The sequence below is a fragment of the Apium graveolens genome, chromosome 3 (assembly GCF_009905375.1).
Source record: "Apium graveolens cultivar Ventura chromosome 3, ASM990537v1, whole genome shotgun sequence".
In the NCBI taxonomy this organism is placed as follows: domain Eukaryota; kingdom Viridiplantae; phylum Streptophyta; class Magnoliopsida; order Apiales; family Apiaceae; genus Apium; species Apium graveolens.
The window spans coordinates 142,241,668-142,256,619 of record NC_133649.1 but is presented as its reverse complement, the minus strand read 5'-3'; the positions used below and the strand labels follow the sequence as shown (position 1 = coordinate 142,256,619).

The 14,952-nt window shown below is 34.4% G+C and overlaps 1 non-coding gene across 1 annotated transcript; it reads right to left on the bottom strand.

The window, feature by feature from the left end:
• Nucleotides 1-1,608: 1,608 nt before the first annotated feature.
• LOC141715444 (small nucleolar RNA R71) lies at nucleotides 1,609-1,714 on the bottom strand. Its single transcript, XR_012572208.1, has one exon. It is a non-coding gene; the product is annotated as a small nucleolar RNA R71 (small nucleolar RNA).
• Between the last annotated feature and the right edge of the window lie 13,238 nt (nucleotides 1,715-14,952).

The window sequence follows — 14,952 nt, the reverse complement described above, 5'->3', positions numbered from 1 at the left end:
TATTAACACGTATCCCTGAATACCCGGGGACCTGATTTTATCCCGACTTTATATTTTAATGAAACAAAGTGTGATTGCAAACATATCGAAATAAATCCAAACTAGTCTCAAAATATCAGAAATATCTCGGAGTAATTAAAAACATAATTTTTAAAATTTTAAAATAATTTTTAAGGTGCACTTTATACCCACTTTTTAACAATTAACGAAACAACGCGCAGACGAAATTAATCCCGAAAATTTCCAAAATAATTTTAAAATTACTAGAATATTATAAACTTAATAATATATGAATTTTATAATTTTTTTGTCTGAAATTAAATATGGATTTTACAAATAAACATAATCGAAAAAATCATTTAAAGATAAATAATTAGTGAAATATTGATTTCTCAATTTTATAAAGTCCTAAAAATAATTATTGAAATTATAAAATTATAAAGTAATTTTAGAGACAATCCAAATATTTATAGAATTAAAACTGTAATAAAATCACTTTTAAAAGCATAACAAAACCACATATCTCAATAATAAATCATAAAATCCAATCCATATATCAATAGATCACAGATAAATAGTAAAAATCAACACACTGCTGCCAAAAGTCAATACACACATTTTATTTAATTATTTATTCAATTATTACACTTTTAAAATATTAAAAATAAAAGAAAATACACGAGTCGTTATACTTAACCCATTAAAATTTTATACTTTTATGATTAGCTTGGTTTAAAAATGGTAAACCTGCACCGCCCTAGATCTTTAGTTAATCGATTTCAAAATATATTTAATTTGCATTACTAAGTTGGTTAAAAACCTTCAATATTCGTTTTACTCTCAGAAATAATTCATAACAGTTAAATTAGAATTCTTGAAACTTAGTCTCCTTATGGATACGCTCTGCACTTGCCACTTTGTACTAGCAATAGAAACCGTGCGCTTGCAGTTAGATATAATTTTACAGATCAAGTTTTTGGCGCCTCTGCCGGGGAGACGCCTAGTTTATATAGATTTTAGTTTGATTATATTAGATTGTTTCCTTTGTCTCATTGGAGGTTTACTTCCAATTGAGGCATATTTCAATTTTTTTTCTTGTTTTAGTTTTTGATGCCCAGGTCCAAAAAAAAAGCATAAATAACTCCTCTTAGTTCGGATTCTAGGATTACTTGTCAACAATATATAGATCGACTAAGAAAAGAAAGGTAGCAAAATCTCGGTGATTTAAAGATCATAATGGCAGAACTTCCTATTAAATCTTTGAAGAACTATTCAAAACCCTCTACGAGTGGTGTGCCTATTGGCCTTGCTATGCCAACTACTGAAGCATTAAATTTTGAGATCAAATCGGCGCTGCTCACTATGATCCAGCGGAATCAGTTTGATGGTCTTCCCTTTGAACACCCTACACTTCATCTGCAAAGGTTTTAACAATTCTGCTCTACAATCAAACATCGGGGTGTCACTGCAGACCAACTGAAAGTCATGTTGTTCGGTTTTTTTCTTCGTGACAAAACTCAAAAATGGTTGAATGATATAAATGTGACTGAGTGGAATGCAATTGCTCATGCTTTCTTAACTGAGTTTTTCCCTCCGAACAGAACTGACGACTTGATTGACAAGATGACGGGTTTCAAACAAGAATATGGAGAGTCCCTTAAGGATGCTTGGGAGAGATTCAAAGATCTTCAACGTGCATGCCCTCATCATGGTCTTGGAAAGTGGTTTCTGATTAAACACTTCTACAATGGTCTTGATCCTTAAACCAAGGGTATAGTTGATAATGCTACAAGTGGTGTATTTCTTGATAAAGGAGTTGATGATACATATAGTTTTCTTGAAAATTTGGATACACATTATTTCAATAACCCGATAGAACCTAAAAATGGGGTGAAATTGAAGTGGATACTTATTCTCTCTTATCATCTTAGCTCGCTTCATTGACTCAAAAAATTCATTCTTTGAAAACTTTGCAGGCATATACTCCTCCTTTTATGAGTATTAGTGCATTATCATCTATGGCTCCAATAATTTGTGAAGTATGTGGTGTTCAAGGCCACTTCGATAATGAATGCTCGTACAATGTTCAAAATTTACAAAATTTTTAGATGGAGCAAGCAAATGTTTTTTTATCAAAGGCAGCAGTACAATCTCTACTTCAACACTTATAATCATGGTTGGGGAGATCATCTGAATTTTTCATACAGGAACAACAATGCTCAGAATCCATTTGTTCCTAATCAGAAACAACAATATCAACAATCATATAAATATCCTACTCAGCAACAATATAGGCCTTCTCAAGGACATCAAAATCCCCCTGGATTTCAGAAGCCCTCTCAAACCTATGCTCCTCAAGTTGCACAACCTGTCAGTAAAGTGATATGATAAAGATATTGTTACAAGTGCGAAGGAATAAAGAAGACAACATGAGGGAGATCAAAGTGTTTAGGAATCATAACAAGATGATGAAAACTCAGATTGCACAACTGGCTAGTTCTTTCACAACAAGGCAACCCGGCTCTTTACCATCACAACCAGCTCATCCAAAAGAGAATGTGAATGCCATTGCTCTTAGGAGTGGTCTTACCTATGATGGTCCTTCAATTCCTACAACTGATGTGACTGATGAGAAAGAGAAGGAAACCAATAAAGATGACAAGGTGGATGATGTTGATCAAACAAATTAAGGGTGGAACTGAAGGAAGCAAGGAAGCTGATAACGGGAAGATTGTAAATCTCCTCCACCATTTGTACCTAAGTTGCCGTTTCCTAGAAGGATGAATAGAACTAAGGAAGATCAACAATTTGGTAAGTTCATGACACTTGTTAGTTGTTAAACATCTTGAGGTAACAGTTCCTTTCACTAATTTAATTTCTCAAGTTCCATCATATATAAATTTTTTAAAGGATATTTTGACAAAGAAAAGATCTTTTGGTGAGGTGGAGACAATTACTTTTACTGAAGAGTGTAGTGATGTTTTACAAAATAAGTCTTTACATAAACTTAAAGATCCTGGAAAATTTTCAAATCCTTGTCATTTAGGTGCATTATTTGTTGACAACGCTTTATGTGACTTAGGCGCCAGCGTCTCTGTCATGTCTCTCTCAAATTTTTAAAAATTAAACATGGGAGAGTTAAAATGCACACAAATGACATTACAAATGGCAGACCGTTCTATAAAATATCCATTGGGTATTTTAGAGGATGTGCCTGTTAGAGTTGAAAATTTTTATATTCATGTATACTTTGTGGTGTTGGACATGGAAGAGGATAACCAAATTCCCATTATTTTGGGGACGCCGTTTTTTTGTACTGCAGATGCTGTCATAGATGTGAAAAATGGGACCCCAACTTTGAGCATTGACGATGATAAGATTACTTTTAAGCTAACTTCTGCTCTTAAGTCCCATTTTCTTGAGAATACTTGTTGCAGGATTGATATCATTGATAAAATTGTTCATGATGAGCTACCTCAAATTTTGTTGAATGATGTGTTGGAAGCAGTGTTGATGCTTGAAGCTTCAGAAGGAGAAGGACATGCTGAAGTTGAATCGTTGATTATTGAGTTGGATAGGAAGGCTGATCCAAGCCAAGGTTGTGAAGTAACAAACAATATTACTTCTTGTTATAAACCTCAGGTAAAGAAATTAGAGTTAAAGCCTTTGCCATCTAATCTCAAGTATATGTTTCTTGATGATAATAATTCTTTTCCTGTGATTATTAGTTCTAATCTTGATGATGGTCAAATTTCTAAGCTTCTTACTGTGTTGTGTATGCATAGAAAAGCAACTGGGTATAGTATTGTTGATCTTAGAGGGATTAGCCCAGACTTTTGCATGCATAGAATTCATCTAGATGAAGATCATAAGCCTTGCATACAGGAACAACGCCGCTTGAACCCTAACATGCAAAAGGTTGTTAAAAAGGAAGTTTTAATACTTCTTGATGGGGGACATTATTTACCCAATTTTTGACTCAAAATGGGTAAGCCTGGTTCAAGTAGTTCCTAAAAAAAGAGGAACCGCAGTGGTTAAAAGTGATAAAGATGAATTAATACCTACTAGAATTGTCACATATTCAAGAATATGCATTGACTATTGCAGGTTAAACACCGCCACGAAAAAAGATCATTGCCCACTTCCTTTCATAGATCAGATGTTAGAAAGACTTGCAAAGCATAAATTCTTTTATTATTTGGATGGGTACTCAGGGTTCTTTCAGATCCCTATACACCCTGATGACAAGGAAAAGACTACATTCACATGTCCATACGGTACCTTCGCATATCGAAGAGTGCCATTTGGACTATGTAATGCCCCTTCTACTTTTCAGCGTTGCATGACAGCCATTTTTTCAGATTTTATTGAGTTTATTATGAAAGTAGTTATGGATGATTTCAATATTTATGGTTCTAACTTTGAAGTATGTCTGCATAATATTTATAAAGTGCTTAAACGTTGTGAAGAGGTAAATCTAGTTTTGAGTTGGGAAAAGTGCCACTTCATGGTCAATGAAGGGGTGGTACTTGGTGAAAGAGATATGTCCTAAGTCCAATCATGTATGAGGATTTAGGAATAACTTTTATGTAATCTATTTTGATTTCATTGATATTAATAAAAGACTTGTTTTGTTTTTATTACGGGCTCTATCTATTTAAATGTTTAAATAAGATATACAACAGTTTAGAGTAAAGCTTTTTATGGATTGTTATGAGATCATAATAATGAGACCTAAAAGATGATAACTCTAAACTTAAATAGTTCCTGGTCGTAGGATTACTAAGTGGTAATTAATAATCCGCAAAGATCGGTACATACTATGCTTGCTTCATTATGAAGAATGTCTGTTCTCATAGACATTTGTGTGGTGACACTATAGCTAGTATGTAGGTGCTTATTATAGAATAAGTTCACTGAACATGACTCACACAGCTGAACAACTGATGGAGTTCACTCACGTGTCAGCAGTTGTTCACATAGTGATAGTTGTACAAGTATCCTTAGACTTGAGGTCATCATAGTCATCTTGTGTACACTGAACTATGCTTTGGTTTAGTTCTTAGTCTCAAGGGACAATTATAAGGGCTCTACTGGGTATAGGAATTTGTACACGAAGATAGTGTATGATCAATAAAGAATCTACCCCTTCCAGTGAAGGAAGTGAATGTTCAATGCTGATCCACTTATGCTAGTTCAGGAATCTCTGGCCAGAGTGAATGAAATTAAAAAGGAGTTTCTAATTTACATTAAATATAACTAATCATAGTAAATGGGAAAGCAAGTGATTAAATAAGATAGGCTTGATACCAGTTTCATGCCTTGTATTTAATCATGACATTGTAGGGTAGAAGGAATTGATTGTACGGTAACTACTCACTGAATAGGTTCTTGGTATTCTAAGCAGTGAATTCGTATTATCCGGATAGTCGCGATATGCTGAGAAGTATCCCTCACGATGTAGAATAAATATGATTAATTAATTAATCATATTTAATGAATTAGAGAATTTATATAAATAATGATAAAATAGTTTTATTATTATTTATTTCTACTACCAGCTTAATATTGAACCTACAGGGTCACACCATAAAAGAGAATGATTTAATGGTGAAGGAATTAATTAATAATGGCTGATAATTATTTATTTATGAAATAAATAATTAATTGGCAAATTTAATAATTGATTAAATGAGATTTAATTGATTATAAATTAATTAAGAAAAGGTTCTTAATATTATTAATTAAGAATTTAATTTTTGGAAATTAAATCAAGTGAGAGAATTATTTCTAAAGAGTTTAGAAAAAGGATTAATAATTAAAAGGTGTTTTAATTATTAGTGAGAATAATAAAGGGTTAATAATAATAATATTTTATGGGAAAATTTTCAGCTGAAAATTTTGCCTATAAATATACTATTATAGAACCTATTTTTGCCTCAACCAAAAAGATTTACAAAACCCTAATTCTCTTCATCTCCTCCTCCTTCATTACATCATTTTCTTGGTGGATACCGGTGGAGTGCTTCACACTTGAGGAGCAGCTGCTAAGGATCTCCGTTCATCATTTTTGGATCGCCAGTAAAGACCTCCATCTTTCCATTAACGTAAAGCTTCTTAAGGTAAACATACTGAACTACGAATTAAATATTATTTTTCGCATGGATCCTGCAGAGGGTTTCATTTTTTTTTAAGATTTAAATTTACATTTTCGCTGTATTTATGTGCTAAAAACCCTTCACTTGGTCATCTTATATCTGAACGTGGCATCCAAGTTGTTAAAGAAAAAATTGAGGTGATTGAGAAACTTCCTCCTCATGTTAATCTCAAGGGAGTTAGGAGTTTCTTAGGCCATGAAGGGTTTTATCGTCATTTTAACAAAGATTTTTCAAAAATTGCAAAACCCCCTACTCAATTGTTGTTTAAGGATGGCATTTTTATCTTTACTGATGCTTGTTTGGAGTCCTTTTACAGGATTAAGAAAGCTTTGATAAGTGCATCGATCATACAACCTCCAGATTGGAATCTTCCATTCGAAATCATGTGTGATGCAAGTAATTATGTTGTGGGTGCAGTTCTCGGTCAAAGAAAAAACAAGTTATTAAACGCTATCTACTATGCTAGTAAAACCTTGGATGAAGCTCAGGTGAACTACGCTACTACTGAGAAGGAGCTTCTAGCTATGATCTATGCTCTTAACAAGTTTCGTGCTTGTCTCATTAGTTCCAAAGTCATTGTTCACACAGATCATTCTGCACTTAAATATCTCTTTGCTAAGAAGGAAGCAAAACTGAGGCTTATTCGATGGATTCTGTTACTCCAAGAATTTGACTTGGAAATTAAGGACAAGAAAGGTGCCGAGAACGTGGTTACAGATCATCTTTCATGCTTGCATATTAAATCAGATATGGCATTTGACAGTCCCATTGACAATTCTTTTCCGGATGATCGCTTATTTACAGTTGCTACTGGAACTCCATGGTATGCAGATTTTGAAAACTTTTATGTTAGTGGATCTCATCCTCTAGAATTGACCTATCAACAGCGGAAACAGTTCTATCATGATGCTAAATAATATTTTTGGGATGACCCTTTCTTGTATCGAAAGTGCGCTGATGATATCTTTTGTAAATATGTTCCCGAGTTTGAAGTAAATGATATTCTTAGGCATTGCCAGTCTTTAGCATGTGGGGTCATCACGGTCCTTCTAAAACTATTGCAAAGATGCTCCAATCCTGTTTCTTTTGGCCCTCTCTATTTAAAGTTGCTCGTGCTTTTTGTTTGGCTTGTGATGCTTGTCAAAGAACGGGTAATATTTATAAACGGCATGAGATGCCACAAACCGGTATTCTAGAATTTAAATTTTTGATGTAGGGGGTATTGATTTCATGGGACCTTTCCCGACTTCTTATGGAATGAAATACATTTTGGTTGCAGTTAATGACGTGTCGAAGTGGGTTGAAGCTATTGTATCGACAACCAATGATTCTAAGGTTGTGATGAAGCTCTTTAAAAATATTATCTTCCCACGCTTTGGAGTTCCAAGAACAGTGATAAGTGATAGTGGTTCTCATTTTCACCATCAATAATTTGAAACTCTTATCGAAAAGTATGGTGTTACTCATAAGGTTGGCCTAGCCTATCATCCTCAGACAAGTGGCCAAGTTGAGGTTTCAAATCATCAAATCAAGAGTATCCTAGAGAAGCTGGTTGCAAAGTCTCGAAAATATTGGTATTTGAAGTTAGATGATGCTTTGTGGGCTTACCAGAAAGCTTATAAGACCCCTATTGGTACTACCCCATATCGACTAGTTTATGGCAAGGCTTGTCACTTGCCAGTTGAGCTTGATTATCGTGCTTTTTAGGTTATAAAATAGCTTAAAATAGATTTAAAGTCTGCAGGACAAGCAAGATTTCTTCAGTTGAATGATTTAGATGAGCTTCGTTTTGATGTTTATGACAATTCTCGGCAATTATAAGGAAAGAACGAAAAGAATGCATGACAAGATGATCCAATGACATGATTTTCAAGTTGGTGACAAGGTGTGGTTATAGAATTTGAGGCTTCAACTATTTCCTGAAAAACTCAAATCTAGATGGTCCGGGCCATTTACTGTTACTCAAATTAAATTTTATGGTGCCATTGAAATTATGAGACCCGATGGAGGAAAATTTAAGGTAAATGGTCAACGTCTGAAATTATATGTGGAAGGTTCATTTATTGGAAAATTGGAGACGGTTCGTCTCAATAACCTCACTACTGAGCTTTAAATCGAAGGTAGAAGTCAAGCTAATGACTCTAAATGAGCGCTTTTTGGGAGGCAACCCAACGTATTTGTAATGTAATTTTTTTTGTATTATAGTTATTACTTTTATTACTAGTAATATATTATTGTATTATTATTATTATTAGTACTACTATTTGTATATTTTATTTAATTATTTTTGTACATTTTTTTAGAGGTTAGTTCATTTTTGTATTTATTCTTACTCCCTCAAGGTGCCTTGATGATTTGTGTGTGAAGTGTTTTAAGAGGCAATTATTTTTCTTCATATGTTGTCATGATTTTGTTTCTATGGAAGAATATTTATTCAAGTGAGCAATCCCCTTGATGACTGAATGTATTAAAAGGAAAAAAATAGAAAGGTGGAAATTCAGGTGCAATTTTATTCTCTCACAGTGCATGTATTGCTACCGCCGGTGCGCGAGCCCTCTGTAATTGAATTTAAAAGATTGTTAAATTGAAGTTGCAGTATAAATTTTTCCTCCTGCGATGCGTCAAAGGCTTTAGAAAGAGGAAAGAAAAAAAAGAAAATAAAACTGGACCGCGGGATGAATTTGGTGACCCGCGGTGTACAAACTCCCCATAAGTTACATGTTAAACTATGCTTTAATTTGATTAATAGTTTAATGGGTAAAAAGTAAACCTAGTCGATATGTTTTAATACTTAATCTGTGTAATTGGCCAATATCATAGATTATCTGTATGCAATAGGGGTAATAGATAAAGAGATTTTACTCACTAGAGGCACACATACGATAGCAGAATTGAAAGTGAGAGCAGGAGCATCACTGGATTTCTTAGAGTGTTAATGCTTGGGAAAAATTAACTTTTACTTTAGTTACTTAACCCACTAAATTTCTATACTTTTATGATTAGTTTGGTGTGAACATGGTGAACCTGCATTGCCTTAGATCTTTAGTTAATTGATTTAAAAATAGATTTAATTTACATTAGTAAGTTAGTTAAAAACATTCAATATTCGTTTTACTCTCAAAAATAATTCATAACAGTTAAATTGGAATTCTTAAAATTTAGTCTCCTTATGGATACGACATGCACTTGCCACTTTGTACTAGCAATAGACACCGTGCGCTTGCGGTTAGATATAATTTTACACATAAAAAACTCCATCCATTAAGGTCCAATTCAACCAGGTTGCAGTCCTCCACCGTGCTACGAAAATCATTTAATAAGTATTGAGGGTGAGCAACATTGCCTTTTTTATCTGAGGCATACAAAAGATCATTGAAATCCCCCACAATGCACCATGGAAGATTGGATATAGCTGCTAAACTACGATTAAATTGCCAAGATTCACGACGACGTCCACGTTCTGGGAACCCATAGAAGCACGTCAACCTCCATGCATGACTATTATTCTCCAATACAACAACATAAATATGGTTACTAGAGTAACCTGTAATCTTAAGGAAAAGTTATTATTCCACAAAATAGCAAGGCCCCCACTACGACCTACTCTATCTACTGAAAAACAATGATCGAAGCCAAATCGAACTCTAAGCTCCTCGATTTTTTTTGCAAACAATAAAGTCTCAATTAAAAAAATTAAAGTAGATTTATAAGTGCGTAACAGGTCTTTAAAAACTAGAACGGCTCATTTTGGGTGGCTAGTTGCTTAGCAAGCGTAGCTAAAATTTGTGGTGAAGATTCTGAGTAATCCAGTCCAGAAAACCCAGCCTGTGTAATTGATATTTGGTCACAGATGTTATTTGTGTTGCACGACCCAATACTTTCGCTCCTCTGCCTTTTCCTGTCCTCAAACAAAATCTATCGAAGTTCCTCTTCCTCTTGAGGTCCACTACCCATTTTTTGAATTGATTTTCCCTCCTTGGTAACTAAAAGATTGATATCTCCTTCTTTCCCTCCCGTAATTCTAGCTTGACTAACAACTTTCTCTCTTTCCTTTTAAGGATACACGTTTTTCAGATTTGATCCCCCCAAATTATGCTGGGAATAATTATTGTTTCCAGATTTGTAGCTCCAGTCACCACCACCGTCTTCACACAACCACTTGCTCCGGTTACCACAGGCGTTCCTTCGAGGCGGAGCACGAAACCACATCCTCCATTCCCTCACTAAATTCGTACCATCACCTTCAAACTTTTTTTGCAGAATCGTTCTGTGTGTGGTAACAATCCACTGATAAAGCAAAAATCACCAAGATGTTCATACTTACACTGGATAATCACCTCCGTCTTATCCTTTTTACGGATCTCTTTCTTACATTTTAATGGTCTCCTGACATCTATCCATATTCTTAGCCTCATGAACTTTCTCCAGTTGCTAGAGTTATTTTTAGCATCGTATTCAATGAACGTTCCAAAAAAGTTACCGAGTTGTTTCCCTAATCCCTCTAACATGTACCCAACCGGAAGATCATAAATTTGGATCCAAAATTCTAACTCCACCAATGCTTCCTTTGTTAGGTCCTCACCAGGTTTGATAACATTTTGAATAAGTAAAGCATTGTCGAACGACCATGGTCCTCCATTTCTCACCCAATCAAAATCATCTTGGTGATAAAATTGAAACAAGAACAACCCTGGCTTGATGTCCTTGATCATTAACCCCATTTTCGGCGAACAACCCTGGCTTGATGTCCTTGATCATTAACCCCATTTTCGGCCTCCAAATATCAACCAACTTCATCTTTATAACTCTAGTATTGATTCCCTTCTCTATCAAAAATCTACCAACGAAACAGAGTTTAAATCTATCGGTTTCTTCCTCCAATCCTTCCTAAAAGACAAGCTCTTCATTCTCCTCGTTATCAATATCTATATCCTCCATTTGCATTTCAAAATCATCTACTGTAGTCATGATGACACTCTCACAAATCTGAAAAAGATTGGAAAGAAAACAAGCCTCTCACGTAGGAGAGATTTAGTTTACACCGACTTTACTAACTTAAATACTTAAATGTAACATACTAGAGTTTGTTATTGTGTAATCAATCTTCATTATTTTTAACGTAACTTTTTCTATTTCCACTCATTAAACTTACTAACTTAAATTTCGTTCGATTCGCGGGTCCTGTTAATATTTCATATATAAAGTTAAGTGAAAAGCTAAGGGTATATTTTGTAAATGCGGGGATGGGTTAATTTTATTATTACAAAAATGTCATTCAACTTTTACATATAAAATCCTAATAACTTTAAATATTTTTTTCAAAAATTATCTTTAGGAATCTTTTTCTCATTTAAATTACCAAATTTTCTAAAAATATTTAATAAAAGTTACGCTTAATATTCCTTAAAATACGAACATAAAATTAGAAATGAAAAGTTATATAAAACAAAAAAAAATCATTTTGTACATACAAAAGTTATTAATAAAAAGCATCCGAAAATGTCTGTAAAATACAAAGATTAAATTAATTTTTCACTGTCTTAATTCAACTACACCGCACTAACAAATAACAACATTAAAAGCATAATTAAACTTCTCCTTTTGTAATTTTTCTCACATACGACACAAACATAAGTTAAGAATATAAGTGTAATTTCCGATTAGTGCAAAACGGAATTTTTTACTGCATTTAGCAATCATGAAAAAAAAGATAGTTGAACTTCTTATCTTTTCGACCTTGTTTTCCTACACTAAAATTGAGTCAAGTTTTTACTTAAAAGAAGAAAATTTTAAAAAATAGTTAAAGTTATTAAATTATTCTCCTCAAAATACGTGTAAAATATCAAACGATAACTAATTTGATATGTAGATAATATCGTATTGTATAAAGTGCACTATTGGACTCACTAGTTGGTAATATGATCAAAATTAATGTTGATACAGTTTTTTTCAATGATCTTAATAAATATAAATGAAGTGAGGTAGTTCAAGATGTTGCTGGTATGGTAATTAGTGCTCGTTGGGATAGTAAGATGGTGAAGATTTATGCGGTTATTGCCGATACTTTAGGTGTTAAAAGAAGGGTTGAGTTGGATCAAAGACATCAAATACCAGAACGATGGTGTCACCGTCGAGACTGATGTCTGCTCACTGTTCAGGAAGTAAGAAGTTCAGTGAGAATGTTTCAGAGTTTGGTCCGTGCATTGCTGACTGCAGGGAGCTAATCCTTTTTTCATATTATATTTCTCTTGTGTTTTTATTTAACGATCCGCTAATTATGTTACTAATTATTTGGGTAGAGCCTTATGGTTAAATATTGGTCCTAATTAATCGAATGATACAGTTTCAAGTGATTTGAATGATGTACTCTTAAAAGACCTAATGAACTGAAATTACATATTTTAGTTAGAAAGAAAATCATCTCTTGCTATACTATACTTCTAATATTTTATAATATGTTTTTACCTATTAAATTGATATAATTTTTTTTAAGAAATTCAGCAATTAATTATCTTTTATTAATCATATCTTTCCTCAAACTTATTTATATTATCGATAATGTTTAGTAACAAAATAGACTTATTTAATTTAAACTAAAATAGACTTATTCAGTTTATCTGGGCATAGAAGTGGTAATCTCTACTTCAGATTGCAGGATTGGTGCTCGGAAAATTTGTCGATAGCAGTTAGTTTGGTCCCTTTGAAAGCCTCTATCCATAGTTTACCGTCTTTTTGGTTCAATCTTTTCAAGATTCCTACTACGGTGTCAGGGAAAATAGAAGCTAGAAGAAGTATTTTTCTATGGGGAAGTTCTTCTAAAATGAAGAGTAAAATGCATTTACTAAATTGGAACTTGGTCTGCAAACCCAAAGATGAATGGGGACTCGAGCTTCCACAACTCAGAGTTAAAAATGTGGCCTTGTTGGAAAAATGGTGGTGGAGAGCGTATGGTGAGTGTGATGCTCTATGTAATAGGATTAGCGCGAAGATAAGGACTAAATTGGAGAAGGAATATGTCAAATGCGAAGTGGAAAGGAGGTGGCTGGCACATAGTAAAAAATATAATTAGTATCAAGGAAGATCTAGTTTCTAATGATCTGGTAGGAGCTGACTGCTTCAAGTGGGACATTAAAATTGGGAAATATATGGAAGATCATTGAAATGAAGATTGACCTTTGTTAAATATGTTCCCGATACTTTACAGAATATCGAATTTTAAGTAAGGTTTAGTGCAAGTGTTCTTAAGCAGCAACTTTTTTTTTTTTAATAAAGGTAATTCTCATTAAATCATCGAAATATCTGACAGGAGTGTCTCCAACAAAAACAGAGGAGGAGACGAACTAATAATGAAGCTATTAAGCTCACAAGGAATCCTAGCCAAACTATGAGCCGCCTTGTTAGCTCGCTTTCTAACATACTCAACAGAAAAACCACTCTTACGCTGAAGAATCGTTTTGCATTGCTCAACCATATCACCCTGCTCCAAAAGATTAGAATGCTTCTTGTTAACTGCATGGACACCTAGCTGCGAGTCACATTCAATTGAGATGGTTTCAGTCTGCAATGTCTCTGCCCATAAGAGCGCTTCCAAGATACCTGTTATTTCTGCTTCTAGCACTGAAACTCGACCTGCAAATCGCATAGTCTTACCATTGATGTAATGTCCCTGGCAGTTCCTTAAAACCATGCCTATAGCAAATGAATTCTCATCTGGGACAACTGAAGCATCAACGTTGATCTTAACAGAACCTACATTAGGAAGTTGCCATTTCTGATTCTGTTGTTGAACACTATCTCCTGGGCCTGTTACGCACCTTGCTTTCCTTTTGTTCACCTGACACCAATCTACAATTTGATTTCTACTCCATCTCATAACTGCTGCAGGCGTCATCTTCTTACCTTCAAAAATTCGTTTATTCCTGGAAAACCAGACCCCCCAAAGAACTGCAGCCACCTTCACTAACCAGTCTTTTGTTTCCATACTCAGCCTGTTAAGCAACCACTCAGAAGCATTTTCTATATCCCACATCTCACTATTAATTCCCATATTTTGCCAGCACTCCTTGGCAAAGCTACATTCGAAAAATAAGTGCCTGAGATGCTCCACCTCGCCCACGCACATCTCACATCCAATAGGAACTCTTACACCTTTACCTCTAAGGAGATTACGAACATAAATGTTATTACGACAGAATCTCCATAGAAATATTCTGACTTTATGAGGGACTTCAAGGTTCCATATTTTATTCCAACCTGTCGACTGAATCACCCCACTTTCTCCACCATGATTTTGATACCACTGCTGGTAACCTGTTTTCACTGTGTACCGTCCATCTATAGAGTGGACCCAGGCTAACCTGTCTTTGGTACAATTTTGTGGAATACGAGTACTTAGAATAACATTTGTATCCTCATTAGAGAAATTTCTTCTGACTTTACTTTCATCCCACGATTTTTCTTCCTTAAAGAACTCACACACCTTGAGATCCTGAGCTTCAACACTGGTAGTCCCCAGGTTTACACAAAAATCATCTTTCCCTCTCAACCACCTGTCCTTACTGATATTAATTCTCTGTCCATCCCCTAATACCCATCTCAAACCGCTCTTAATTTCCTCTTTAGCTTCCCAAATGCCTGACCAAGTATAGCTTGAACCACCTGTTCTGGTTGCCTGCAAGAAATCACAATGAGGATAATATCGTGCCTTTAAAATCCTTGACACCAAAGCTTCAGGTTTAGTAATAAAATTCCAGCACTGTTTGCCTAACAAAGCCAAATTAAAACCGTGAAGGTC